This window comes from Plectropomus leopardus, chromosome 21 (genome assembly GCF_008729295.1).
Source record: "Plectropomus leopardus isolate mb chromosome 21, YSFRI_Pleo_2.0, whole genome shotgun sequence".
Classification (NCBI taxonomy): Eukaryota; Metazoa; Chordata; class Actinopteri; order Perciformes; family Serranidae; genus Plectropomus; species Plectropomus leopardus.
This window is the reverse complement of record NC_056483.1, coordinates 12,573,585-12,601,160: the sequence shown is the minus strand read 5'-3', so window position 1 is coordinate 12,601,160 and position 27,576 is coordinate 12,573,585. Positions and strand designations below refer to the sequence as shown.

General features: G+C 39.3%; 1 long non-coding RNA gene across 2 annotated transcripts; it reads right to left on the bottom strand.

The window, feature by feature from the left end:
* On the bottom strand, nucleotides 1-27,363 carry LOC121960673. 2 transcript variants are annotated; one of them, XR_006106998.1, is made up of 7 exons: nucleotides 27,183-27,363; nucleotides 26,922-27,003; nucleotides 17,287-17,389; nucleotides 17,080-17,188; nucleotides 16,920-16,960; nucleotides 7,182-7,267; nucleotides 1-2,872 (listed from the first exon to the last, which is right to left on the bottom strand). It is a non-coding gene; the product is annotated as an uncharacterized LOC121960673 (long non-coding RNA). The 2 variants fall into 2 exon arrangements; XR_006106997.1 differs by lacking the exon at nucleotides 27,183-27,363 and having other exon boundaries at nucleotides 26,922-27,162.
* Nucleotides 27,364-27,576: the final 213 nt, after the last annotated feature.

Sequence of the window (27,576 nt, the reverse complement as noted above, 5' to 3'; positions counted from 1 at the left end):
TCAACACGCCATATTATAAACTGCTTCAGCATGCTGTACTGTGACTTTTTTTCAGCATTTGGAGGGATCACTTTATTAACAATTTTTCGACATTCTAAAGTATGGTGCTTTTAACGTACTTTACTCAGACTTTAAAACATTTTAAATATTGACTTTTTGGACCATTTCAACATGCCATGCCAAACAATACTTAAACATGCTATGCTATGACTCTTTTGGACATGAGGAACCACAACTTTTTTGACCATTTTTCGACATGCTATAAGGGGCTAGTTGAGCCGAGAGACAACTTTTTTTGAAGAGTTACAATCTATTTTGAATTGTTATTTTTCCATGGGATGCACCACATCCTGAAATATATGTGTCAATTAGTTGGAGACATATCTGTCACACCCTTACTTAAAATATGCCTCAAGTAAAAACTGGCTCAAATCACCCCACTCTCCCCTACTATATTGTATACTTTCAGTCGTTTTTTTTAACATGTTATATTTTGAAGTCTTTAGTCATTTTTTCCGACATATTCTACAATGAGGTGCCTGAACATGCAATAATGAGTGGTTTTCAGACCTTTTTTTGACATGTCATATTTTGACACTTTTCGACATACTGTACTACTAGTATGATGTTTTTATCAATTTTCAGGCGACATACTATACTATGATTTGTCAACATGCCCTTTTCTTTCTACAAACAAGTGGTGACTAATTTCACCTCTGACCACCTTGAAGGGGAAAAGAATGTGATAAAACACCAGCAAGAAAATGTCTTGCTTAGTGAAAGTCCTTCTCAGCTAGGTGATATCAGTTATTAGTGATGAGGTTTTTCATTTCCTGAAGAGTATCAAATACATTAAGGGGCAAGAGTGACTGATGACAGTAATTAGGATAGAGCTGTCCTTTCTCGACCTCTGCTCTCCAACCTTCTCCAGACCTTTAAGGACTTTATCCTTTTCTGTCTCAGGTCGGTTCTGAATGAAAGATTAATAACATCCATCAGAAGGCTGTGATTATTAATAAGGCTTCAGACTCATATTAACTGTCATCCATGGAGGAGAAGAAACTTTTAATATTCACCTATACAGCAATGTTTACAGCAAATATTCCTTTCATCTACAAAGAGATGTGAATATCATAAGCAATTCTGCATGATTTTCAGCCTGTAATTATGCTGAATCACACTGATTTATTTTGCATCCAACCTGGACAGACTCCCCGCAGATAGTTTATGGATACAGATACCCAGGCTCCGCTTGGGTTCTAGTGGTTCAAACACAGCTCTATTATATTTCCTACAGTTCTCCATTTATTCATCGTGTGCTTCGCCTGCTGCTCGGTGAGATTTGCAAGGCAGTAGAATTTGATCCCCCCCAGAACAAATTGAGATGTACTGTACTTGCAGCGCTCAGCAGTAGGGCTATCCAGCAGCTCGGCGAAGCCATGTTATGCTGACTAGACTTGAGCGCTCACCTCACCTAGCACACCTACACAATGGACCTTTATTCCCATGTGCTGCAGAGAAAACCAAAAAGTGTGCATGTGCATGCTTCTGTGAGGGTGTTTTGTGCATGCGCTGATGTGCGCAGGAGTTTAAAGGGTACATAGAATTTTTACTGGATGAAATTGTGGGTCTGTGTGAGAACACTGCACTCTATATGCAGGTACTATATGCAAAAATGAAGATGCACATACAGCAAAGATGAACACAGGAGAGGTTTAAGAGTGGGCCGATAAAACACAGAGTCTCCCACAGTTTTTCTCTCAGACAGTGAGAGCAGTGGACAGGATGATTCTGGGTTTTAGACACATAAACACCTCTGAGAGCCAAGCAGGGGCCTCCAAGTTCATAGGATTGATGTAGCAAAGCCCTGGCTCCCACTCACTCTCTCTTGTGCACAGATACACACATACACAGGAAGGCTTTCTCTGCCTCCCTCCATTTCTTTCTTTGTCCCGCCCTCCCCGCTCACCTTTTCTCATGATTAGATTGACTGGCTTTGTTTTGGACCCGGCAGCTCAGGGCTAAAGAACCACTATGAAGGGGAATTGCCTTTAACCGAGATGGGGCTGCTGTCGGCTCCTGTTTTAAGCCACAGGGTATTCAGCCACAGCGTGCATTGCAGCACACCGCCCGTATGCATTATCCTTGGCCAGGCAAGGCAGATCACTTTTATCAGGTTGACTCTATACGGCTTTATTTGTGCTGCATACCCCTTTTTAAGTCCACTATGGAGACATCAGTCAGAGCCGAAAAGCTTTGAGAAGCCACTGAGCTGAAATTAAATTTCTATCATTTTATCTGGAATTTATATTGATGGTGAATTCAAAATCAAAGATGATCCACAGCATCTGATGCCGGTGGGTGACATTGGGTTGTCCTAGAAGTTCTTCCCGTTATATGGGCATCATAATGAGGAATGGACGCACTTACAGAGTGAACAGCAGTACATCAGTGGATTTATGCTTACAGTTGCCTTGCAGACGGGCGCTGCTACATATTTTCTTTTTTTTTTTTTTTACCCCCTGGCTTCTTTTCCTTGGGATTCATATCAATTTGTCCTCATTTTGCCTCATCCTGTGGTTGTGGTGAGAAAGCTGAGATGCAGACAAGGGAAGAAATTGTGTGTATGTCTGTGTGTGTTTGTTTCTGTCAAAGTGAGAGAGAAAGAAGCAAGGAGAAGGGAAAGAGAAATAGTGGAGAGGATGGCAGGTGGAAAAGGAAGGAGGGGGTAGTCTGAGTTTCTTTCCGTGTCACAGGAAGAGTGTCTGGCCCGTAACGAAATGCCAACCAAATGAGGACGGATCAGGGGGCCGAGCGCAAGCCACTCTGAGCCCCCATTACTGAACACAGAAGACGGATGGGACTGCTCGTCCTGAGAGAGAGAAGAGAAACACACACACACATACACACACATTAATACACAGCCTCACATTTACACTCAGGTCCACAGGCCTCAAGGACACAGCCACACAAATACATACAAATACACAGACACAGGAAGAAATAGATGGAGGTAAGTGGATAAAGTACCACAGTCCTTGGAGAGAATACATACATGTGTGAGCCATTCATACTGACAGTCTGCATTCAGAATAAAACCTCCATTGAGGATGCAAATTCAAAGATATCAAGCAGCAAATAAAAGCTCAGACAGCAACTCACTTACCAAGACACACATACTTAACACTGCAAATGTCTCTCTGCTAACAGAAGCTGGCTATGCTAATTTGCAGATGGCAAATCATCAACCATGCAGCCAGTACTGTACCCAATCATGCTGAAAAAAATCACAAAAAAATATATATCCTGATTTCAAATATGTATATTGGCATCTCAAAGAACCCAAATTGTTTGCTTGTCGTGTCTTTCGTTGGACTATGTGTTGTCTGATAGAATTCACATCAAAAACACGACAAATGACTTCTTCCCAGTGTTTTCTAACGACTGCAAAGCGTAACTTTATGGGGCGTGACTAAAGCACTTCTTCTTATTAATGTTTCTGGTCAATGGCATTCCATCAAAAGGAGAACAGAGGATCAGAGGAGCAGAAGCAGCTGAACGAGGGAGATTTATGGAGCAACCCTGGCGGTTGTAGACCCATATTAAACGGCACGACAGCAATCAAGCCTTTTACAATGGCTGAGCATCAGGCAGTTCTCACAGTGTAATACAATACTAATATCACCCCTGCTGAGGGGAAAGGAGGTCGGAAAGGTTTCAACTTATTCAGTGACTGTTCAAGAGCACTTAGACCAACTGCTGTTTATATCAAGTTTTTAATGGATGTGGGCGATGGGCGTTTAATGGACGCACACAGACCCTTATATCAAGTCAGTTAGGTGCTATTCTTTACAAAATTGTTACATAATGTGTCTTTGTTATACAACATGAAAATTATTCTAAGTGATACATAATAATGATTATGGACTTTAGCTGTCGAGATGCAAATTAGTAGAATAAATATAAAAACAACTAACCAAACTGGAGCTACTGCATATGAACTTATGATTTCATTAACTCATCTCCAGTGATGAAGATTAAGGCCGTGCCAATTGACTAAGCCCCCTGCTAAGCACCAAGGCATGGCAGGTCGAGTTTTGATTACTCCACACATTGAACTGATGTTCATGGGGCTTTGATAAAAGTGAAACGCTGTACATACAAGTTCAGAAAGTGATGTCCTTTTTTAGCTCTCCAAAAACAACAATTACAAGAGCAAAATCGTAAGCAATAGATTAAAGAGACAGTTCACCCCAAGATCAAAATGATATATTCTTAACTGTAGTGGTATTTATCAGTCTAGATTTTTTCGTCTGTGTGTGTATTTGCAGAGTGTTGGTGAAATCAGCCATGGAGATGTCTGCCTTCTCTTGAATAAAATGGAACTAGAGGGCACTTAGCTTGTGGTGGTCAAAGCAACAAAAAATGCATTTGAAAAACTCAACAGCAATGTCTCTTTCCAGAAATCATGACCCAGATCCTCAAGATAATCCACAGAATTTTTTTATGTAACATCGTAGGAACTACTTTACTTTATGAAGTACATCTGCCACCATTTTCACCACGCAGAAAGATGCGTGGATCTACTACTAGCTCACCTAGCGCCACCTAGCTCACCAATGTTACAGCTTGGGCCAAGGAGGATGCCATTTATGTTTGCATCTTGTGCCTTCATAATCACGAGACTCTCATCAATAAGTAGATGCATGCTTCCTTTCTTTTTGGTAGTACGTTTGGTGGAAAGAAAATAGTTCCTACATGAAACTGCTCACAACAAGGTCTGCGGATTATCTTGAGTAACCAGGTCATGATTTCTGTAAAGAGACATTATTGTTGAGTTAGAATGTAACTTAATGATGCTTTGAGCACCACAATCTGAGTGCCATATTTGTGCATGGGCATAAATCTCTACAGCAAATATCTCCAACACTCTGCAACTCACACCAAAACAATGTAGACTTATGAATAGCACTACATGTAAGAGGAAAAAATATGTATTTTTGATATGGGGGTGAGGTGTCCCTTTAAACTGTGCATTTGTCTGTTCCATTATTATTTGCAGTAAGTTTAGCTAACTAGCTCTTACAACAGTACACTCCACTTTCAAGTCTATGTCTGATTTTTTTTTTCTTGTGCAACTGTAAACCAGGCAACAAACTGATGATAAGATTATTCCCATAATTTCAAAACAAATCAACTTTAAGGCAAGGATGCCCTGCATCTCTATTATCCCTGTTAAGTTTAGGCATGCTATATGAAGCAGAGATGAATAAACACTGAGGCATTGAAGTCAGCCAAATGTAGGATATTTTAAGCAAGCCAGCAGCGTATTAGTATGAGCAATTAGTATGGATGACTATGCATGCTAGTTGTTTTGTTCTTCCATCTTTGATGAGAGTGTGTTAGGGCGGGATAGCCAAACCAAAGATAGCAATAAAGCGAGACAGAGAGGGAGGTGAAGTGTGTGTAGCTTTGTAACCCTTGTTATTTTCACGCAACTCCCAGGAGACTTGGTTCCTATTTCAATTAATCCCTAATCAAACTGGGAGCGGCAAACATGATCTGATTTGGACTCTTCACATCGGGATGCTCTAATCAGTTTCTCCATCCAAACAGGATTTGGAGGGAGGCCAGAGGACACACACCTCTCTCTGTTGTTGAAATTGTCCTCCGAGATAACATCAAACACGGTGACACGTCCTACGCAGCGACTCCCAGCATGTCTTGCAGAGGGCGGTGTCACCACGTATAGTTAGGGGACTGTAAACTTGAATGCAAGGTGATAGAGAACACTGGAAGTATTCTGGCAGTGTTATCTGTCCTCAGGCGAGTTGGTGGCTCGCAAGTTTGTACAGCGCCAGATAGTGGAAGTCTGGTGCCGACTGCATAATGTCTGACAAGAGAGGAGTCTGTAAACAAAATCTGATATATTATTCACACCCTGGCAAAAAAAGGTGTCCACCAGTACCTGATGCTGTGATATGCAGTGACACCTCACATCTGCTAGCTAATGAGTCTGAGTGCAACAGGGCCATCTCATCAAGGGCATCAGTCGTTGGCCCACTGTGGGATAAAAGAAGGAACTACATTGCCTTAAGGCCAAGCTTCTGCTGCAATAAAGAACAACAAGCAGCTGCAAAGCACCGGGAGAGCACTTAGATCAATCCATTAAGAGGCTGAGACGCAGCACGAGCAAGGAAATAAACACAGTGTAAAGAGAAAAGTGGAGTACAAGACGAAATTACAAGTAAACTGAAAGAGACACGCAGGAGAGAAGGAGGCAGGGATGATGATCACAAGCCTATGAAGCAAAACAAGGAGCTAAAAGAGGATTTGGCCAAAAAAATGCCGGGCATATTGATTGACCTACTCCTACTTGCACATTTTCCAGACTCAAAAGTTTCAAAAGCAGCCATATTTTCAACTAATATTCCCTGCAAGGACACAGAGAGGACAGAGAAGGTAGTTTCTATTGTAAAAGGACTCATACCAGAAAATATGAAATAATGTAACCTTGGTGAGATGAGCGTTGAAATGACAAGAGAGTGTCTGGAATCCATGCACTCTGTCTCATAAATTGCATTGACCTGAGGTTAATTTGGTAGTTCAGTGCCCCCTGGAGGTCATTACTTTACATCCACATTTCTGCAGTATTAATTACTTTGTCCGTTAGCAGGAAGATACATTTTGATATACAATTGACACAAACTTAGTGCACCGAAATTCTCTCAACCCACTTCATCTACTGCAACTTTAAAGCCCTGACAACATGGTTTTAAATCTTAAATACTTGTTTATAAAATTTAATTAAATTTAATAAAAGACAATATTAAGTCTATACTAAAACAGTTCATTCTCATTACTCAAGACTCATTGAAAACAAAGACTAAAATACTCAAACTTTTAGTCAACAAAAACTTTCTTTAAGAAAAAGATGAAGTTGACTAATTATGAGCAAAACTAAAAAAAATCACACAGGGATAAGAAAAAAACAACAGCTAGCAAAAATTAGCACTACTATCAACATGAACAAAAACAACCCCACAAGTGAGGTTGTATTTGGATATCAGGATTGCTGAATATTGATTAAGTAGATTGCATCAAAAATACCAAAAACTCTGCATGTGAATTAACCAAAACTGTTTAAACTTTGGCAGAAAACTGTGTGTTCATGTACTCACCGTCAGAAGCGGATTGAGAAAGTAGGTTGTCAGGGCCTTTAAGTTCTGGTTTCCCACATTTCCCAGAGTGAAACATAACACACCACCTGAAAAATAAGAGAAGAGCGTGAAACTTTTTGGTTTGCTATGTAGGTCAGGTAAAAAGTCTGGGAGCTTTGGGCAGAATTGCATTCTGGTCCACCAAGGCTTATTAATGGTGAAGAAACTGTTATCCCTGCCTCTTTTGTGATGGACTTGTCCTTATATGATTGTTGAATGTAAGAGCAAAGTGTTGAGCCTTAAAAAAGCACCTGGCATTTACCTTTGAAGCTTTATATAAGAGGGAAATATTCTGCAATCGGACTTGGATTATTTTACATTGTGCTCATTTGACCCTTAAAGATGAATATACATCACGAACGACAATCTAGTTCCAGATATGCAAAGGTACCTGCTAGTAGCCTTAAATCATTTCCACGTGGGTTTTCCTTTAAGTACAGGGAGTTCACAAACAATCTATTTTTCATCCTGAAGTGGTCGTGTGCATCAAAGCGTACTTCGCCTTTCATAAAGCGCCATGGCAAACAAACACCCACTTCACTCAACTCTCAAAACATGAAGCATGGAGGGAGTGCAAGTAAAGTGAGCACCTCATTTATCAAACCCCAGTTGGCCACCGGTGGGTGGGCATCACTGTCAAAAGGCCAATTAACAAGACGCCCATTGTGAGCACCACAGAGCAGCACAGGAGGGACTAACCATTAGCAGGAATTCATCATTAGGATATAATAGGACCAGAACAGGAAACACGTCCTCAGCTTCACGAGCTGCCAGATATTTCTAGCTGCAGAATAGGTTTGAGGACGGTGTGTCTCAACATCCCTGTGATGATTGTTTACTTCTCTAAAAACATCTCAATTACAAGAACACCATCCAAAAATCAGCCAGAGCAGCAGCTTGAGTCGTGTCCACCATTGCTCCTTGTTTGTCAGTTGTGGAGAAAGATCTCCGGGCGCAGATATGAACACAGCACGAGAAGAAGCAGGGAGATTACCTGCAGTGTGCAATCAATACAGCACAGAGAATATCTGAAAAGAACAGAGATCAGCTCTGGTGTTCAGGAGCAGACGGGAGTTTTAGTGTTTTGGGAGACATTCGTTTCATGCAATGTGTGTTTTGTGAGATACTTTTGTTTAATGTTGGAAAAATGAACCTGGAGGCAGAGGTGGGGGATTTGTGTATATAGTACTTTCAGAATAAGCTGTTGAGAAAAATAGTTTGAGAACTTATTTTGAGAACCTTGCAAATTTCCGAGTCTTATCATTTGGAACTCATCACTCTCTTTGCTGCACAAGCAAACACTGAATTAAACAAACAGTCGACAACAAACAATGTTTTTTCTTTCTCCTTGCAGTGAGTTTAAGATGATTAGTGATGGAGAAAAAGAGGCTATACGCACTGGGGGGTTCTTAAAAGTCTTAATTAGCACAATGAAAACGTATTAGTGAATGAAATACAATGGAGGCCTGCAGGGGAAGAAGGAAGCTGAGGTGCTTATAAAAAGTCCTCTTCATTACAAACAAATTAATCAAATGTAATCATAAACATCATACTCTTAAGGAAGATAAAACCAGCAAAAACTGAAAACAAGAAATAAGATATATATATCAAGTGATATTTATGGGGGAGGAAGCATAAAAGGGAACTAAAAACAGAAAAAAATGAATTATAAATGTAAAAATGAGAAGTAAAATAAAATTAAAAATTTTAAAAAATAAAAACAGAAAAAGAAAATTTAAAAACCTAGAAACATAAAAAGGGGAACTGGATTTTTTTAAAAAGGGAAAAAGAAATATAAAAGGGAAAACTTAAAAAAGGGGAACTAGAAACATGAAAAATGGAACGTGAAAGATAAATAGGGAAACCAGGAAAGGGAACTAGAAAAGTGGAACGTGAAAGACCAAAATCTGAAATCTGAAAAACTTTTTAGTCCACAGGGCATTAGACATTTTGCAGTACCATGTCAAATTTCTGCAGCAGTGTGTCCAGCTTCCAACATGGTGATGATAGTGGGAAGCCATTGAGGGATCATTCCCTTGTCACTGTACTTGTGACTCTCGGTGGTTGGTTGGGGTAGCTGCTCAGTCAGTGGTGTGATCTGAGCTAAAAAAGGGATTTGTTCAAATAATTTGTCATTTCAAATTGAAAGAAATGGGGAGAGGGATTGTTCCACCGGTGTTCACAAAAAAGCCTGAAATAATCCTGTAATCTTTCTAATGGGTTCAGATTCAGAGCTGATGAAACCATATTTATTCAAAAACTCTTCATAATTCATTCAAGTAAAACCTCAAAGTAAATGTCAACCACCTGACCCAACATCCCTGAACAAAAGGACAAAAAAATCAAACACTGTCCTTCCAAACTTTCAGCTCTCACCTTGACTCAACTCCGAAGCTTTTCTTTAGGTTCACTTTGAAAATTAGCTTTTCAGTGCGTGTGTGTGTGTGTTTGTGTTGGTGTGACTGGGCTTTGATGGCGCTCCAGGTCGAGGTTGTATGTTTTGTCCCCTGGAGACTCAGCCTGATTAAGAGGCTTTGTAGTGTTTAATGGCTCTGTGGGCCAGCGGCTTCACAACGGCTATTCAGCCAGTGGCCATAGTCGTGCACTCTCCTCTGAGGAGACCCTCCCCTGGACCAGCAGCTCCTGAACACACTCTTTCGACTGCACCAGCACACAGCTTGAAATTCACAACACACACCAGCCAGTGTACTCTTTACAATGTGCACTCAATTCTCTGTCTCACTTTTTATCCTTTTCTTTTCTTTCACTCTCTTGTTGTGGCTGCTCCTCTTTCTGTTTTGTGTCACACTTTCTCTTGTCTGCCTCTCTTTCTGTTTTTCTTCATCTCTGCCTGTTTCTCAGTGGTTGTATCAGTCTCTAATATACACACACGCTGCTTTCTTTCTCTCTGTCTCTATGTCTCTTTCAGACTCTGTCAGAAAAATAACTCACCAAGGTCAGTCACAATCATCAGCTGTCAATCAAACCAGCATGGGCAGGGCAGCACGCACGCAGAGAATCGAGCGGATGATGTGCATAAATGGAGGTGGGGTGTGTGTGAGGGTGCGGTCTGCCAGTGTGGGGGCCTAAAAAGATAAATAAAGGTGGTGGTGCTGGTAGGGGTGACCTTGCTACACGGCAGAAACATCTGAGTGACTCTGAAGTAAAAAAGCGACATGAGACAAAAAGTGAGCACAGAAGTTTGGGACGGGTGTAAAAAAAAAAGAACACTCCCGCAGCTGAAAGTATGTTTGGGGAAAGTTTGGGGGGGGTTATGTCTGGCAAGTTTTCAGGCACAACTCCCATGTGTAAAGACACTATAAATACATTTCCCCAAAACACAAATGAACATATTGCTGTCATCATTACAGATCTACCACCTTAAAAACCCTTCAAAACCAGCTCACTAAACTCAACTGTATATAATCCTCAGGCTAAAAACTTCCTAAAAAGCTGAGTTTTTGAAGACTGAAGGCCACCTTTAAACCAGGACCTCCAAACCTCAATTACCGGTTAGTTTGCAGAACTGCTCATTGTTTTGCCCACACTCTCTTTTAATTGAAAGGAGCTTCATAGCTCTTCATAGTGTATAGTTTCAATGCAATGGAGTTTAAAATGGAGTCATCGAGTGCTCAAGAGGTGCAAATTAGCCTCTCTCTCTCTCACAGATACACGCATCCACAGTGTCACCTCATTACTGTTTGTTTGTCTTTATTGCATTCAAGCCTCGATGGGATACATACACCATGTTAGGCGAGAAGGCAAGAAAGCTCTTTATCTCCTTCCCTCGCTCCTTCACACACACACATGCAGACACGCACAAAGAGAAATCAGCCTTCAAGGGGCGTTGCAGTGGATATCAGTGTTAACACAAGTAATTGCCTTCCTGCTTGGGAGCTTGTGAGTGTTAATCCAGCTTGACAAAGTTTGCTCTTCAGTGCGTGACTCAGAGCATGGTGTCTTGGTTCTACTTCTTGCCTGGACTACATCAATGGACATGTGCTGTGCTTGTCTTACAGCTGATAGGACTACGGAGGGCAACTCGCTCTAGAGATGAATTTATCATCTTTGGGAATAGAGGAATAAGAGGTCCCAAAACTGCCTATAATATTGAGACAAATTCTCCTCCTAGTGTGTGAGATAAGGAGTACAGTGAACCTTTTTAAAAACCCAAATCTCATCAAATAAATACATTATCACATTCCCCTGTTGGAGGCAGACAATGGCGGAATTACTATGCCTACAGCAGCTGCAGGGTTTCTTATCTCTTATCCTCGTGATAAGATAAAACATTTTCTCATTTCCTTTGTTTTACATTTCACACATCGGAGACAAGGTGATCTCTCCTGGAGGTGTGAGTTCCCATGTTAAGCAGCCTGTTACCGACAGGAAAGATGTCATTCATTATGAAAAATGCTTAATGAGATCTTACCCGATGAAACTCGACTATCCCCGCCTCTGAATTTTTTATGACATTTTTAAATATTTAAGATATTAATAAAGACTGAGTTGACAAAGCAATTAGATATTGACTGACCTTTTCAGAGTGTTTAGTATTCTGTATCCCTCACTCAAGACTCATTTTACTGCTGCACTGAGCAGTAAGGAGAGGAAGCAGTGGTAAAAATGCCAGAGATCTATTCCAATCAGTCAGCGCCTGAGGAGTCCGGGGGACAGTTTCAAAGTTTTCATGTGTAAGGCAAAGCTTATGCAACAAGGCATATGAGATGGAGCTGTGCTACCTATGAAGTGTCGTAGAATGGTAATTTCGCATCGCTGAAGTGGAAAGGATGGCGCCAGGTAATTTTGATCAAGAACACTCTCAACATAAATTTTTGTGTGAGAGGCCACAGGGAAAATGCCAGGCTCATTATTTCACGTCTTCATCATGCCATGTTCCCTAAGACGATCGCAATGGTGTGAATTTCAAGTTCCACCTTTGTATTAAAAGGTTACAGTGCAAGGCGTGTGAAGATGTGTGAACATCCACTCATAAAAAAATAGAAACTTTTATGGCTTTGTACCAAAGTACTGAAATAAAATAGCAATAAAATCCTGCTATATATTGTCTGCCATTTGAGGTATAACTGCTACTGATTTACTGCAGTCTTCTTGAAACCATTGAAACCTAAGCAAATTGGCTTTTTTTTTTCAGAAAACGTGAAAATAGCAATGAGCAATGAAAGAACAAATAACCTAAAAATTAGCAAGAAATTAGTAAAAAGTACTATAAAATTACCTGAAAATTAGTTTAAAAATAAAAAAATAATATATTAATGAATTAATAATAGTTCTAAAAAAACAGAAATTAAAAAACAAACCTGGAAAAAGTGCTTAAAATTGTAATAATATTGTAACGTAATTCTAAATAGGAATTATGATAATTATAAATATATTTTTTCCTCATCTTTTATCTGCCTTCCCTCGACATTTTTTCCTAGCTTCAATTTGCTCAAGGTTCAAAGGTTTAAATGCGTGTAAATGCGTGTGAAAATCATCTAAAAGCAGCACAAAAACGTGATGTCGCTCCAATTTTCAAAGGCTTAAAATCTGGTAGGGAATGAACTCAGAAAGCATGTCTCACTTTTGGATTTTTCATCCTTTCGGTTTAGGTTTTAGCAGCAGTCACTCACAGATAATGTAACAGACAAACCTTGTACCAAACAAAGGTGAACCATGTTCATCACCAGTCAATGCCATTGAAAGCCTTTCCAACCATTGACTGATGGGAAACCAGATTGGCAGATCTCCAATTTTCTGTTCTATAGCAATTACAGTAAGGTCTCATCATCTCCTCTGCCCTCGAGATAAGGAGCTGAAGGAGGGAAGAGTGATGTCTAAAGGTCCTTACACACTAGCTGGCTCCGTAGGGAGAGGACCATCTCTGCAATACATGACCTGGTCTTGAGATGGGATCAGTTAGATAAGGCAGAAAGGGGGCAGACCTATTACCACTGACACAAAGTAGTTACATTTAGGCCTGTGTAACTGCCCATGACGCCAAGAGCTCAAGTTTTTCACACTAACTCACCAAGTATGTGACAATTTAGCACTTCATATTTGTGCAGCAGCATCAACTGTGACAAACCACCAGCATATAAGCCCTCATATACCCAATACCCAAAGGGTATACACAATCAGCCTAACAGTAGCGGCGCTTGCCATAGGCGATATAGAGTGCCCCAGGGATGATGTTTTTCTGTAGGCAGACCCAGAGGCTAACATCACCCTGGTGTTCTCGTCAAAAAGCCTATGGGATTATTCCATTGGATTTTGGATCATTGCAGAAAATGAGCTCACTGGTTAACAAACATGTATGATACTTACATGATTTGTTCAGTAAGACAATCGTAACAAATTAACTTTCAGGATTTTTGAAGCCTAAATGCAATCGTCATAAGTAAATAGCTACTGCTAGGCTAAAATGAGCTACACTTCGGTCTCTTCGCCACTGCTACAGGGCTGTGAAGATGTGTTTGTGTAATTCCATGTGATGATGTTCTGTAATCTCATTTAGCCACTTTTTTAAGACACATAAAAGCGTCAAAGTTTGCAAGTGTTGTATTTACTGACATATTTTATGTTGTAGAACAAAACGTGAAAGTTTCTGGACCTTGTGTTAACCACAGACCTTGTGTAAGGCTTCTAACCAAAGACCCATTAAAAAAAAACATTAACTTTGAGACGAGGGAACCGAAGGTGCTAAAATGCCGACAGATTTCTGGGTTTTAGGACTCATTACTGGGGTTCTCTATAGGGGGTGGCCTTGGGTGCCATCCCAAGGGTGGCACTAAAATTGTGCCTAGAAAAAAAAAAGTTCATGTGAGTTATCACAATGCACAATGTGTGAGTCGAGTGGACGACAGAGGACCTTTTGACATCCACCAATCAGCCACAAAGCCATTGTACGCCACAAAGCCCATGGGTTACAGCGGTTGATTACATATTGCTTTACTTTATTATTGTAACACATGTAACACTAAATGCAAATTAGCACATATTCTTATCTTATTTCAGTTGAAACATGCACCTTTCTTTGTCGGTGTGGAACCAGAGGGTGGATAAATTGTTGCATGCATTTCTCCCCAGTGAGATGGAGGATAAAAATGCTCAGTCCAAACCTTAAAGAGCTCAGAAAGCCTTAAGGGACGAGCAGTTTGGATGACGAACCAAGAGAGCACAAAGGTCGCCCAGCCTCTTGGCTGATGTTGAGGTGAGCAGTCTTCATAGACAACACCTTGAGGGGCATTTGGTTGATGGGTTTGAAAGGCTCCCCAGAGAGTGCCTCAAGAACCACAAGTAGCTCCCACTGAGGAGTGGCTGCATGTGTCACCGATCCTAACCACCTGAACTCTGGCAGGAGGACTTCCAGGAGGCAATGGCTGAAGACGTGTGCTCTCCAGAGCTGAAGAATAGATGGCTGAGGCTTGAGGCTTTTTTTTTTCCTTTTTGGCAACACTCTCCATTTTGCTGTGCAACATGAATGTCACACATCTTTCTACACTGGCAATGAATTTATCTGTTAAAGACCAGCTATGGTGGTAACTATGCATAAATAACGTGGGTAATAGCACTGGAAACTAATCTGCTTCTTAAATAAATATTTCACCGATATAAAGAGAGATCTCACAGAATTCTAGGCCTTCTATGCAAAAGAAAGATGCAAATACTTGAAAATTGGTGCTACACTACCAGAGAAAACAGAGAAAAGGGACTGTGGCTTTTGCTCAAAAGGTAGAAAACCTACCACTACCAAATGCATCGGAGCAATAAATGCTCCCGCTATAGTGTGAAGCAATGCAACCTCATCTGTTTACATAATTGCGGTCAGAATGATCTCATATTAAAGTTAAACAAAAAGCGACAATATTTTTCTTAAAACATTTGAGTCCAGAAATATGTAAACTAGATCCACAGCATGGATCTATTATAACTCTGGATACAGCAATGGGGGCGGGGGGGAGCATAAATCCTATAATATGGTACAACTTTAGAATTACAGAGAACACAATAACCCATTTTTTTGCGCAACTGTTTAAGCACAAACTGTGTGCGTAGATTCTGTTCTTACCTAAGAACAAATACCAGAGAAAACATTGATGAATGTTAGAATCGTGCAGAATAACTAAATAAGTGTTAAGTTAGGAACAAATTTCCTCTAAACAATGTTTGATAAATGAGGCCCATTGTTATGATACAAAGACGGTTGAAAACCGACAAAGTATACCTTTAAAGACCTTCTACAGCGCCTCACCTGAATGTGAAACCAATTGTCAACCTAAGGGATTTATACATACAAACAACAAAGCACAAGGCTGGACCTTTTCTTAAGTCAATGAAAAAATGCAAAGCTGCTGAAATGTTGGCAAGACTCTTTGTCTCTGTCTCTCTCTCTCACACACACACACACACACACACACACACACACACATGCACCCGCCCACACACATGCTATGGCAGGTGAAAGTAGAAAGGCCAGTGACACCAATAGCTAATTAGTGACTTGCCTCATTAGTCGCCTAGTCTCCATCTCTGGCCCCAGCAATTATCGCTCTCAGGACCACACCAAGGTTGAGCCTCCCTGTCTTCATCTCTCTCCTGCACACAATCTGCACTCTCTCTCTCTCTTTCTCTCGAGTGAAGACATGAAGGTATGTGGGGAGGTATGTCAAGGTTGTGATAAATTTAGATGTTTCACATTTTCTTGAGAATGTGAAACATTTTTAAAATTGTGTTTGTTAAGTCGCAAATATACTTTGGTAATATAAGTAAACTGCTTTTAATTTGGGGATTAAGTTAATGTATTAACAGCATTGTCATCATAGGACTAGAATTTTCTTATTTTGGACAGATCGTATTTAAGCATTATAAGGATAGTTCGGATTTTTTCAAGTAGGGTTGTAAAAGGTTGAGTTCTACGATTGAGAAAATGTGAGGCAGAACAAAAGGTCTGTCTGACAGTAATGTAAATCAGTAAAAATATTCTCACTATAGTGTCCGCTTAAACTGATACTGATTTTTTCTTTTTGGTAGGACTTTCTTTAGGTGGCTGAAATGCATTTTGCTGCTGCACCATCCACAGCAGTACATTGTTCAGTTTTTGTGGTTTTCCTGTCTGCTTCTCCAAACTGTGTCGGCTGCCAGCTACTGCAGGTAATATACTGACTAAGAACCTCATACAACCCCACCTTAAAAATCCAGACTATTTCAATTAACATTTATTTTAGCCATTATCTTTTTAAAAAAATTGTATTGTCCAATGTTTGCAATAACTCAACACGTGACTATAAAGGCTCGTGCACACATTTAATTTCTTGTAGAAAAGTGTGTAGAATGTTGAATGTTAGAAAAGTGATGTAAGTAAAATATAAGACTTTCTGTATTTGCTGAACTTTTTTTGTTTGTTTTTTCTTCTTTTTTTTGCAATCAGGGTTCCTACAGAATTTCGTGGGCAATATTTCAGAAGTGTTCCATGACTTTTAAGGACCTTTTTATTATACCTTTTTATTATATCAATTTCATTAAACTCAACAAAATTCCAGGATTTTTCCATAACTTCTAATGATTTCATTAATCCTATGACCTTCAGGCTTAGAAAATGTGATAGTGAAATTCTATGACTTTTCCAGGTTTTCAATGTGAACCCCGTGCAATTTTACCAGATGAAGATCTGAGGACCCAAATGTTGTATTTACATACCTGCTTGGGTATGGAATGGCACCGAAAAGAACCGACAGGCCCTGCAGAGAGAGGTTTGTTCAGTTAAACATACTATAGGAGCTGCTATAACCTGCCTAAATGAATTTACACCAGTGCAGGTGCTGCAAAAAAGCCCAAGAGAATAATTAAAAATCCCTACCAGATGGATAATGCCGTCTTCCCCCTCTTGAGGTCAGGAAAAAGGCACCAGAAACACCAGGTCAGCACTAATAGGCAGCCGACACAGATCTGAAAAACAGACCCTAACCCTAATAGAAAGAAACCACAGCAATATCTTTATAAATAAGGCTGGCATTTTGAAATATGTCAATGCTTTAAAAATTTATAAATGACAGAAAATTCTCACTTAAGCTGACGTAATTGCACCAGTTTCCTTTCCCTCCGATTTGGCAGTCTGAAGCAGGTTGACAAGGGTCGGTCTAGGTTACTTCTGTAAGGCTGCTAGAAGTCTGTGGATTCAGATAAAATACAGAGCATAATCTGGAATATTGCCAAAATATTATTCCTCATTATGCAGGAGGGTACAAACGACTGTCAGACCTAATTGCGAACATCAAACCCTTATTATTATTATGATTATTTCATCCTCTCTCCTGTGGGTCTTGAATCTGTGATTCTTCATTAAAACTCACAGTCCAATTTTCACTCATTTATGTCAGTTTGGAAAGAATATTTATGGTTTCAGCTGTCTGTTGGCTTCTTTTCTGCCCTGACCAAAGAAAAGCTGAATTTTAAACTAGACTATTATATAGGCCACTGGGTTGGTCCAACCTTCAGGTACTTGAGTGGCATACAATTTGGATATCACTGTATGCAAATCTGCCCTCCCATCTCATCGTCTTTGCCGTGCGCTCGGTGGAATACCTGATTAGCTGCCTCTGCTCTGCATCATGCTTCATGGTACAACAGGAGCAGCTCACATATGGTTAGATTAAGCATATCTGTTGAGGCCAGGCACGAGCCCAAGGTAACTAATACCACAAAGCTTCCCCTCGGCGTTACACGCTGAGCTATACAATCGCTGTAGTATTCTCCACAGCTGCTCTTCCCTGATGCTTGATTGGTTCACTTATCTTGTTAAGTTGCAGCTAACTGATAAAGCTTCTGCAAAGACACCTCATACCTTCTCAAGTTCAATTCCTCATCTGTCATCCTGCAAATTTGCTGCTTTCTGAAGCTAAGGATATTCGTCTAAAGTTACTGTTGGAGCTTTCATCCTGTCAGTGCAAACTAAAAAGAAAACTCTTGTGACAAGACAGATCAAACCTCCAGGTGTGTGCGAGTCAAATCAAGAAATGAGATGTACTGCTGGCTTGTGGCATGCAGAGTCAGGTGGCGTGATTTTCCCTGCTGGCTTTTACATGTGTTTTCGAGAGTTGTTTGCTTTGACAAATAATCTTGATCCAAAACGGCATGCTTTGAAAGAAACTGAATGTGTGGGCAGAGCAACTGCTTCTTATCTAAAATGTGTGCTCTGATGTGATTAATGAGTGCCTGGACGCTCTCAAAAGTGGCTGCTCCAACATATTACACATACGCCAAGGAAATAAGGTAAAGATCTGGGCTGCATGTGATACAAGGATCATGCACTGTGTAATTACTGTAGCTATAAATTAGTGTGTTAAATACTTGACAAGTCTTGAGAATGAATATAACCACTTTTTTTCTTAAAACAGGAGGAAACAAAACAGATTTTTCTCCTTTTGGTAAAAACAAATTCACCTCTTTTTCCCTAAAGTTTGCTCCCTAAGACACAACAATTGCATTCTACGATCCCAATTAAATAAAAACAACCTGAAAGATACTGTGAACATCAGGGAGGACAAGGAGCTGGATGTGCTCTCTAATTAAAACTGGAACAAAGACAGAGGCGAGACCTTGATAAGGGATGTTCTTTGTCTTTATCTTGTACTGCTTTAAAGTGCAATGCTTTGCATTTTCATACATTGACTGCTACAAGGTAGTTTGTTTTATTAATCACTACAATTATTATGCAAATATCTGCATGGTGCTGCTGTGACACATCTGGCTCCTTAGTATTCAATCAGAATAACAAAATACTATAAAATTCCAACTGTTTCAACCATTTAAGCAGCGCTTTATCTCTCCTAAAACCAGAGCATTCAGAAACAATTCTTATTTCATATACTTTCAGGTTCAGTGGCACATCCCCCAACACATTCTCATCCCAAGTCGTCAGATATCGCTATTTTGCCAGTGGACTTTCACGTCTACATTTTACACTCTAGATATCCTTCTGTATCTGCTGTTAATGTTCTGGAATGATAAAACAAAAAAAAAAAAAAAAAAACAAATCTTTGGAATAATGCAACATAGGCATGTGGTTAGTTTTAGAAAAAATCATCATGGTTTGGCTCAACATTCATACAGGAAGTGAATTTTGGGCTCACGGGTTAAAGTCTAGGGTTTGTTGGACCCACACACCACCCCTCCTGCCTGCACTATAGGAACCTTTTAGCTCCTGGTAATATGTCGTTACTGGCAGCATCTCAACCTTACGCCATCTAACAGCGCATAATACAGCCAAGAAAGGTTCCATGCTGCTGTGGTATCAATTGATAACACCCGTCCACATATTATTCTGCCCTGCCAGGTGCCGTTTCGCTGACTGGTGGCGCATCATATCAACAATTGTTCCATCCGGCTGTGCTACAAACTGACACCGCCTGGTGGCATATCGTACCACCACTCAAGGTGGATTTTGACGTCAGTATTTTATGCTAAAATCACTGACAAAGCAGCCGTAATTGATGACTTTGGCATGGGAACCAGTGCCACCAAAATTGGCAGTCCAAAAAAACATTTAATTATATATATATATATATATATATATATATATATATATATATATATATATATACATACATACATATATATATATATATTTATATATATATATATATAAATAATATATCAAATATATATATATATATATATATATATATATATACATATATATATATAATTATTTTTTTAATTTAAAAAAATCAAACACAAGAAAACCAGTGGGGTAGAGCGTACATGGAGAGCTTCAGAGTAAGATAAAATAAGACAGCAAAATCCATCCCAGTCATCCAGTACAAAAACAAGAAAAATATAAAATAGCAAATTCTCACATAATGTATTTATTAATAATTTATGTTATGTATTTGTGTTTTTTTATTTATCGTGATTTCTTATTAATAAGAATTTTCAGGTGTCAGGGGAAGCTTGCCTAGGGTGCCAAATGTGCTAGGCCTGGCAGTGCAAAGATATGTTTGCAAGGAGATATTACTTATCTTACTCCAGACTATGGCCTCTAACAACACCAGTCCACATTCTGATTGTTGCCCAACCTCCTCTGAGCTTTACAGAAAATATTCTCAGCACTCAAATGTCTCACTCAGTCGCTCCTTCTCTCAGGGCGAGGTTCATGAGCTTGCATGAAACCCTGAGATATCTGTCAGAGACGGTGATTTATCGCAGAGCCACCGCCAGTCTGCAGATAAATGACAAAATTTAGGCTTCAGCAGTTGTCCAGAGGTGTGCGTGTGAGCGCATGGCATGTAAGTTTACACGCATACATAAGCATGTGGCTCAGCTCTTGAGGGAAATATATTGTAGACTCATACAGCAGATGACTTTTCATTATTGTGATTTTTTTTTTTCAAAGGATGGTAGGCCTCCTGATTTATTAGTTGTATGGTATGCTGTGCAGTGAAGAGAAGGTGGACAGGACTGGAGCAATAACCTTGGATTCAGTGCAGCAGGGCCCAGAGCCTGCTGATATTTTTTCCTATCTACCCAATCAGAGGCTGATTTTCACCTTGAGACACAGGTGATCACAATTAACTGCAATTAACTACCTGTTTTGAGAAAACAAATTAGCAGTATTGTGACTACTGTGATAAGGAGAAGCAGGATTTAAACCACTACACTGGTCAGAATAAGTAAGAATTGTTATAAAGTGCCGTGATAGTATATAACTGAAGTTAAAACACAGAATGAGAACCCAACATGAGCACGTGGACTAAAAATAAAGTCACACTAGAAGTGATTTATTTGTGTGGAGTCGTGGCTGCTCGTTTAAATTGGTTGCTTCTGGGCATGATGACTAGAGAAATCAGTGTTGACTGGAGAGATCAATCATTCTGATGTGCTGGATATTGCAGCTTGCATGTTGTTGCATTCAAGTATGACCCAAAGATATCATCATTAACTATACCGGCGAAGAAAATCTGTTGTCAATTCAGTTGCAACTGCAATTAAATTAAAAATAATAATAATAATAATAATAATAATAATAATGATACAATTCCAGTAAGCTGCTTTAGTTTCAGAGTCCTGATGTTGTGCATGTTGGCTCAGGCCTTGTCCACACAGACACTGGTATTTTGGTAAATGGGGCTTTGCCTCCTTGGCTCTAAAAAAAATTCCAGTCCACACAAGCACTACATTAAAAAAAATCTTTGTCCAGATGAAAATGCAAAAACTCAATTGAGGCGTGGTCAGTCAAGAGTAATATTTCAAGTGAGTCAATATTTCACGTCATGTTTGCTTCAGTAGTACAGTGGTAACGGTATAAAGTTATAGTGTGTAATTAGTGTATTGTGAATACAGAATACACCGAACAGTGTACTGTGTATTCTGTACTTAATGTTTTTTTTACAGCAGTAGCAAAGCGAGGTTTTAAAGTATTAAGGACAAGTCTTCAAAAGCATGTTTTGTTAAATTACTTTTTTTTCAAGTTTCAATTCTGTTTATTTTTGCAGCTTAATCATCAATGCAGAAGTTTGAAATGCATGAACAATGAGGTGTTAGAGTGCAGGGATTAAACTAATCAGAACTTGCACATTTCATCTCGCTGCTTTTGTTGTACAGTATTTTTGCTTGTGCAAATAAACCTTTTTTTGTATTTTTCTCACTCTGCTTTTAGTATTCATGGCACAACTGTGCAATGTGAGATGCAATTAAAAATAAAATGACAAAATATTCTGTCAAGTTAGCTTATAGTAATTGCACGCATCTAATAACAGATTCACACTTTTTTTGTTTGTTGATTGGTGTTTCCCAACTGTGAGTGTGTTTTATAGTTTATCTATTTAATTATATCCTGTGATAAAATCCTTCCTACAGAGCTACAAGTGTCATTTAATGTGAGCTGCCACTCCACTGAAGTGCTACTGACGAGGTACCTGTTAGAAAAGCATCCTTCCTGTTTCCTTCATCATCACTGTCATTGAAAATACACCACACTTGCGCATCATATTGTTGCCACTACTTTCAAACTAAGACGTGGTGACTGGCAGTTTTAAAGCTCTCTCTAATATTAGTGCAATGATGAAAAGATTAGTTGCTGTAGCAGTTACTTAGCAACAGCCGTTGTAGGGGTTTTGTAGCACCATAATGGGCTCCAAAAGGAAACTGCCATGTGTAAGCTCTTTTTAATCACTGGCTCTGGATCAAACTCCAGTGTAATGGTTCTCTGGAAAAATGAGATCCTTAACTGAGTGTGTGGGCGCACCATTGTTTGGTCCTTTGATGTAATGCATTCTGTAATACGATGCTCAAATGGTTTTCTCATAGTGTTGCTCTCACAGTGAGAAGGTGCTCACTTGGTCAGTCTGGACAGTGTACCTGAGTTAAATTCTCAAAGAAGTTGCACTTTTTGTGTAGGCCTATGTGTTTCTGTGTTTATGTCCCTAAAGTAGCAAGTTGGCTAGATTTTGATTGATGCTAACAATTATCAATGTAATTAATCAAATTACTTTGTATTGTGAAAGGTGTAGCTCATAGTTATTATCAAAACTTTTTTTAAATTATAAAGTTAACAAAATTTAATAAAATTGATAGCTGGAGGAAACCATAGATATTTAAAGAGAACTGGATACAGTATTGGAGGTAAGGACCTGTTCATAGAGTGCCCCAAGGATGATGTTTTTCTGAAAGCCAAGTTATCACTTCCTGGTTGCCTCGTCAATAAACCTATGGGATTTTTCCATTGGATTTGGATTATTGCAGAGAATAAACTCTGTGGTAAATAATCATTAATGATACTAAAGCAAGATAGTTGTCACAAATGAACACTACTTTTAGGCTAACATCAAGTTACAGATGAAAGAATGACTTAATCATGTGTCTCTTCTAGTATATTAAGATGTTATTGGACTGAATGGATCAAATTGTGATAATGAAACAAGTCATTTTATGGAAGTTGTGGCACGTACAAAAACAGAAAAAAACTGATTTTGAACTTTTACTGATTTACAGATGCCTCTTTCACGTTGGGTTAAAGTCTTTTTGAGCCCACTGGCATCAGATTACAGACCCTGAAATTGTAAACAATTAGCAAAATCTGCCCACCAGCCCCTCTAAAACAGTGCCAGGTTATAACCTTTTCATGTGACCTGCACAAAAACATAAGTGTAAAAAATGTTGTTTTACTGGGGTGATGTATCAGACTTTTTTTTTGGCCTGCAACAGTAACTTCCTGAAGTTTTGTTGTCAGTGTGTGGTTGCCAGGCAACCAGTGGGGAGAGCAAATATAATTTAACTGGACTCTCAAAGTAGCTAACTGTATCCAAGCCATTCAAAACTTTCAGGTGAACTAAAAGTTTGTTTTTTAATAGTACTTATTCTTCTTTTGTTTATTTTCCCAGCGGCATTGCGCAGTTTTTAATCTCCTTTTAATACATGTATATATCTCTGCAAATCAAATTCATTTAATGCCCAATCTCTCAAATGAACAGAAAACATAATTCCTGTGTTGATGCATGGATAACACTGATAAACTGCAAAACAAACAGTTTATGCTGTAACCTGTAATTGTTCTTTGTACGTATAGATTTTTCAATAAAACAGTAATTACTGAGCAAAATCCCAGTTGTCCCATTACATGTGCAAGAGTTGTCACGTTAGGGAAGATGATTAATCACACAAACAGCTGCTCATTTTTAAATACATCCTTAATGCTTTCCCTCGCCTCAGGGGCCATATATCACCTCTTTTCCACATTCTGTGTTTGATGAAGGTATAAACTTTTTACATTGCTCTTGGACCCTTGTTACGCAAGAGAACCGCCAGTTTGTGGTGTATTTCATTCATGTCCAAGAAGTACGTGTGCTTGTTGCGGGGTGACTCTGAGGCCATCTCTGCAGGAGTCAAATCTGAAATAGGGTCAGGCGATGTTGTAACTCACCCTGGTTCACCCCCCAACTGCACCGAAAGCACAGTAATAAATTCAGAGTCAGGGCCCTCTTATATTCTACGGTTGCACTCCCACCTGTACCTGTTGTCAGTCACTGTTTTATCTTCGCCAACCCTTATCTGTTCATCCCGCTCTCCTCAGAGGAAAATTGTTTTTGTATGCCTCTCTCAATCTCTGCTCCTTCTCTATATTTTACCCAATTTCCAGGCACTAACAGTCAATCTTTCCCTCTTTACAATGTCATTCTACTCTTTGCCTCCCTTTGTTCATCTCTTTCGCAGCATGGTGCAGGGAGTACAGCTGGACATTAATCTGCCACTGATGAGTTCCACTCACCAGACAGCTCATGACTGCTTATCAGGCAGTGGGTTAGATTAGGACAGTCAATGGTGCCACGGGGAAGTTTCAGCAATAGGACAATGGAAAGACTAAAGGTATAAAACACTATAATTTACTGTGGTCCTGAGGGTCAAAAACCTATAAAATTTCACAAAACACTACAACATTTTACAAAACACTACACAATGTTTTTCTGTTTTGTGAAATGTTGAAATATTTAGTGAAATGTGTTTTCCAAAACGTTGTGGTGTTTTGTGAAATGTGAAAGACAGTCTTCTCTGCCTTTCTCCTGCTACTGTGGGATTTTGTCCACTTACTCGTTTCGACCTCTGACCTCCTCGTCTCTGCCCCAGTAAACTTAACAGCCCTCTGTCTCCGACCAAGAGTTTTGCCTGTGCCCAAAAACTATGTGGTAGTCAACATAAAATGAAATTCAGTATGCCATTGTGGAGTGATTATCAGTTCTGGACAACTTCATACCAACTTGTTTCAACAAAAACAAATTTTAAAAATCATCCGTGGTATTCTAAAATTTGAGATATCATTAATCAGTTGTTAAAATGGCATTACATTTGCTGAAGAGCACATTATTATTGTTTCAGTATCGAAACTCAAAGTTTAGGAATAAGGACCTGTCAGTCTTGACATGGAACTTGACTTGGGACTTGCCTGTCTTTAACTGGTCTTAGTCTTGTTTTAGGGTTTGAGTGTAAAGGAACACCAAACTGTCATCAAAGAACTAATGGCAATGAAAGCCTACTGTTGCATCACCTCACGTCATACGTGTCTCAGACAAAAAGTTGCACTTGAACTCAGAGCAAAGAGTACAACCAACAGCCAACCAGCACATACATTCTGCACCTGCGCGACAGGAAATAACTTTCCCACCAGAACACGATGGTTGTCTGTAATCGTCATTTAGACAAAGACACCAGAAGAGCGTCACAACGCTAGGTAACCAGCAAGCACTTTAACACAATCCAATGGTGAATGAACAAAGCATATTTACTGTGTGCTAGTGAAAAATCACAAACCATCAGGAAGTATTTCTGCTAAAGAGCTCAATGGATAAAAAAGATAATATTATCTTATATAACAAGTTTGTTTCGATCTCACTCTATCTTAACTTCAGCCATTTGTTTTCCTTCTTCACTTCTGTTTCTCTTCTGCTGATCCAATCAGAGTGATTTCATTCACCTTGGTTTGTTGGCCTTTAAGACTTGAGACTTACTTGTGACTTGCAAAACAACGACTCAGGTCCACCTCTGCTAAAAGTCCATTCACATTAAAAACTATGACTGAAATGGTTTTTTGTGCTTTGAGGACTTTGATGCCTTTGATAAAATCCTCAAAAAAAGACGCATCACTACAGCAGCCTTTTAAATCCCCTGGTTGTCTTCTTTCTTAGAACTTCATTTTGATCTTTTTTTCTGTCATTTTATTGCCTCTTTTATATCACTGTGAAATCAAACTAAATCATTTGTGACAGCTCACACCCACATCCTTTTATATTTAACTTCACAGTTATTGTACAGATGCATGATGAAGACAAAGCATGCACAGAATCTTTCTAATTTCCTCTTCATGTGCACTTTCAGATATCTCCAGGGTACGACTTATTAATTGAACTCCATGGTAACACACATTCAGTGTATCCCACACAACAAATAAAGACAAATGTCAAGTGCTTGCTGTTTATCCTTCAGCCATCCTTAGTTTCTACATGCATCCCTTTATTTTTTTGCTGAACAGTCTCATCTCGGCACTTAACCTCCAATTTGCATAAGTCATTACGGCTGTGAGGACTGAGGAAGCTATAAATTCCGCTAAGTGTTCATCCATCGTAAGTTTAAAAAAAAAAAGGCAGACCAATTTTTAAATTTCTTTGACTAATGAAGACAGAAAGAGCATCCATCGCTGGAACATCATTAATACATTTGATGAGCCAAGCAGTTTCTACTTAATTCACTCGGACAAACAGTACCTGACTGGTATGGGGAATTAGTCTTAAACGTGGAACATGTAATGTGAAAGATTATATATTTACTCTGATAATTTCTACAGTATTCTCCCCTTGGCCAGTTTAATCTAATACGGATATATTTCTTAAACCCTCTGGGAGAATAATACTTTCTTATTGAATACTTTCTCCTCCTGCCAGCATCAATTACAGCAAATGTTTGTTCTGCCGAATGGGAAGCAAGGATATCTCTCCTGCTCCATCAATAAACAGAGACCAGAACAACACTGGTATCTCACAGTGAAAACAGGAAACTCAATAGAAGTGCTGCAGCCTTTTTAGAAAAACATAGATTTTCCTCCAGCGCTCCTGACAGATGCTGAAGTTAAAGTGTTTGTGCACAGCTGGGACTCTGGAGAGCAGGCCGACTGTAGCTCTCAGTGTGTATTTGGGTATGTTTGTGTGTGCAACAGACCTGTCGTCGGCGGCACATCAAAGAGCTGAGTTGGCGTTCCCGGGTCATTGACAGCAGACAGCAGAGATGGAGTGGAAGTGTCCTTTTAAATGATAAAACACAGGTGAGGTACAGAACTTGGAGAAGATGAAGCTTTCTGCTGACTACTGATGCAAGAAGACTTTCCTACAGTAGTACAGTTTTCAGACTTATATAAACTTAATCTTTCCAACAGATAAAGGAAAAAAGGTATTGAGCAAAACAATTAATAAATTCTGTTACCATCTTTGGTCAAATTTCATGGAGACTGACCAATCCCCCTCTATGGAAACGTTAGCTGACCTGTCTCTGCAACATACACACACAAGCACATAATAAGACAATAGAGGCATGCAAAAGCCCCACCTCTTTCCAGCATAGGAGCAAGACAGACTTCATGATGGTCTCTTTTTGTTGTTTTCCATCTCTTTGTAGTCGTTTGGTATATATTTTTGTCATTTTACATCTCTTTGTAGTTGTTTTGTATCCCCTTTCGGTCATTTTATGTCTCTTTGTGGTAATTTTGTTTCTCTTTGTAGTTATTTTTGTGTCTTTTTGAGATTATTTTGTTTCTTTGAAGTCATTCTATTTCTACTTTTTCTCGAACTGTGTCTCTGAGGTTACTATGTCCCTTTAA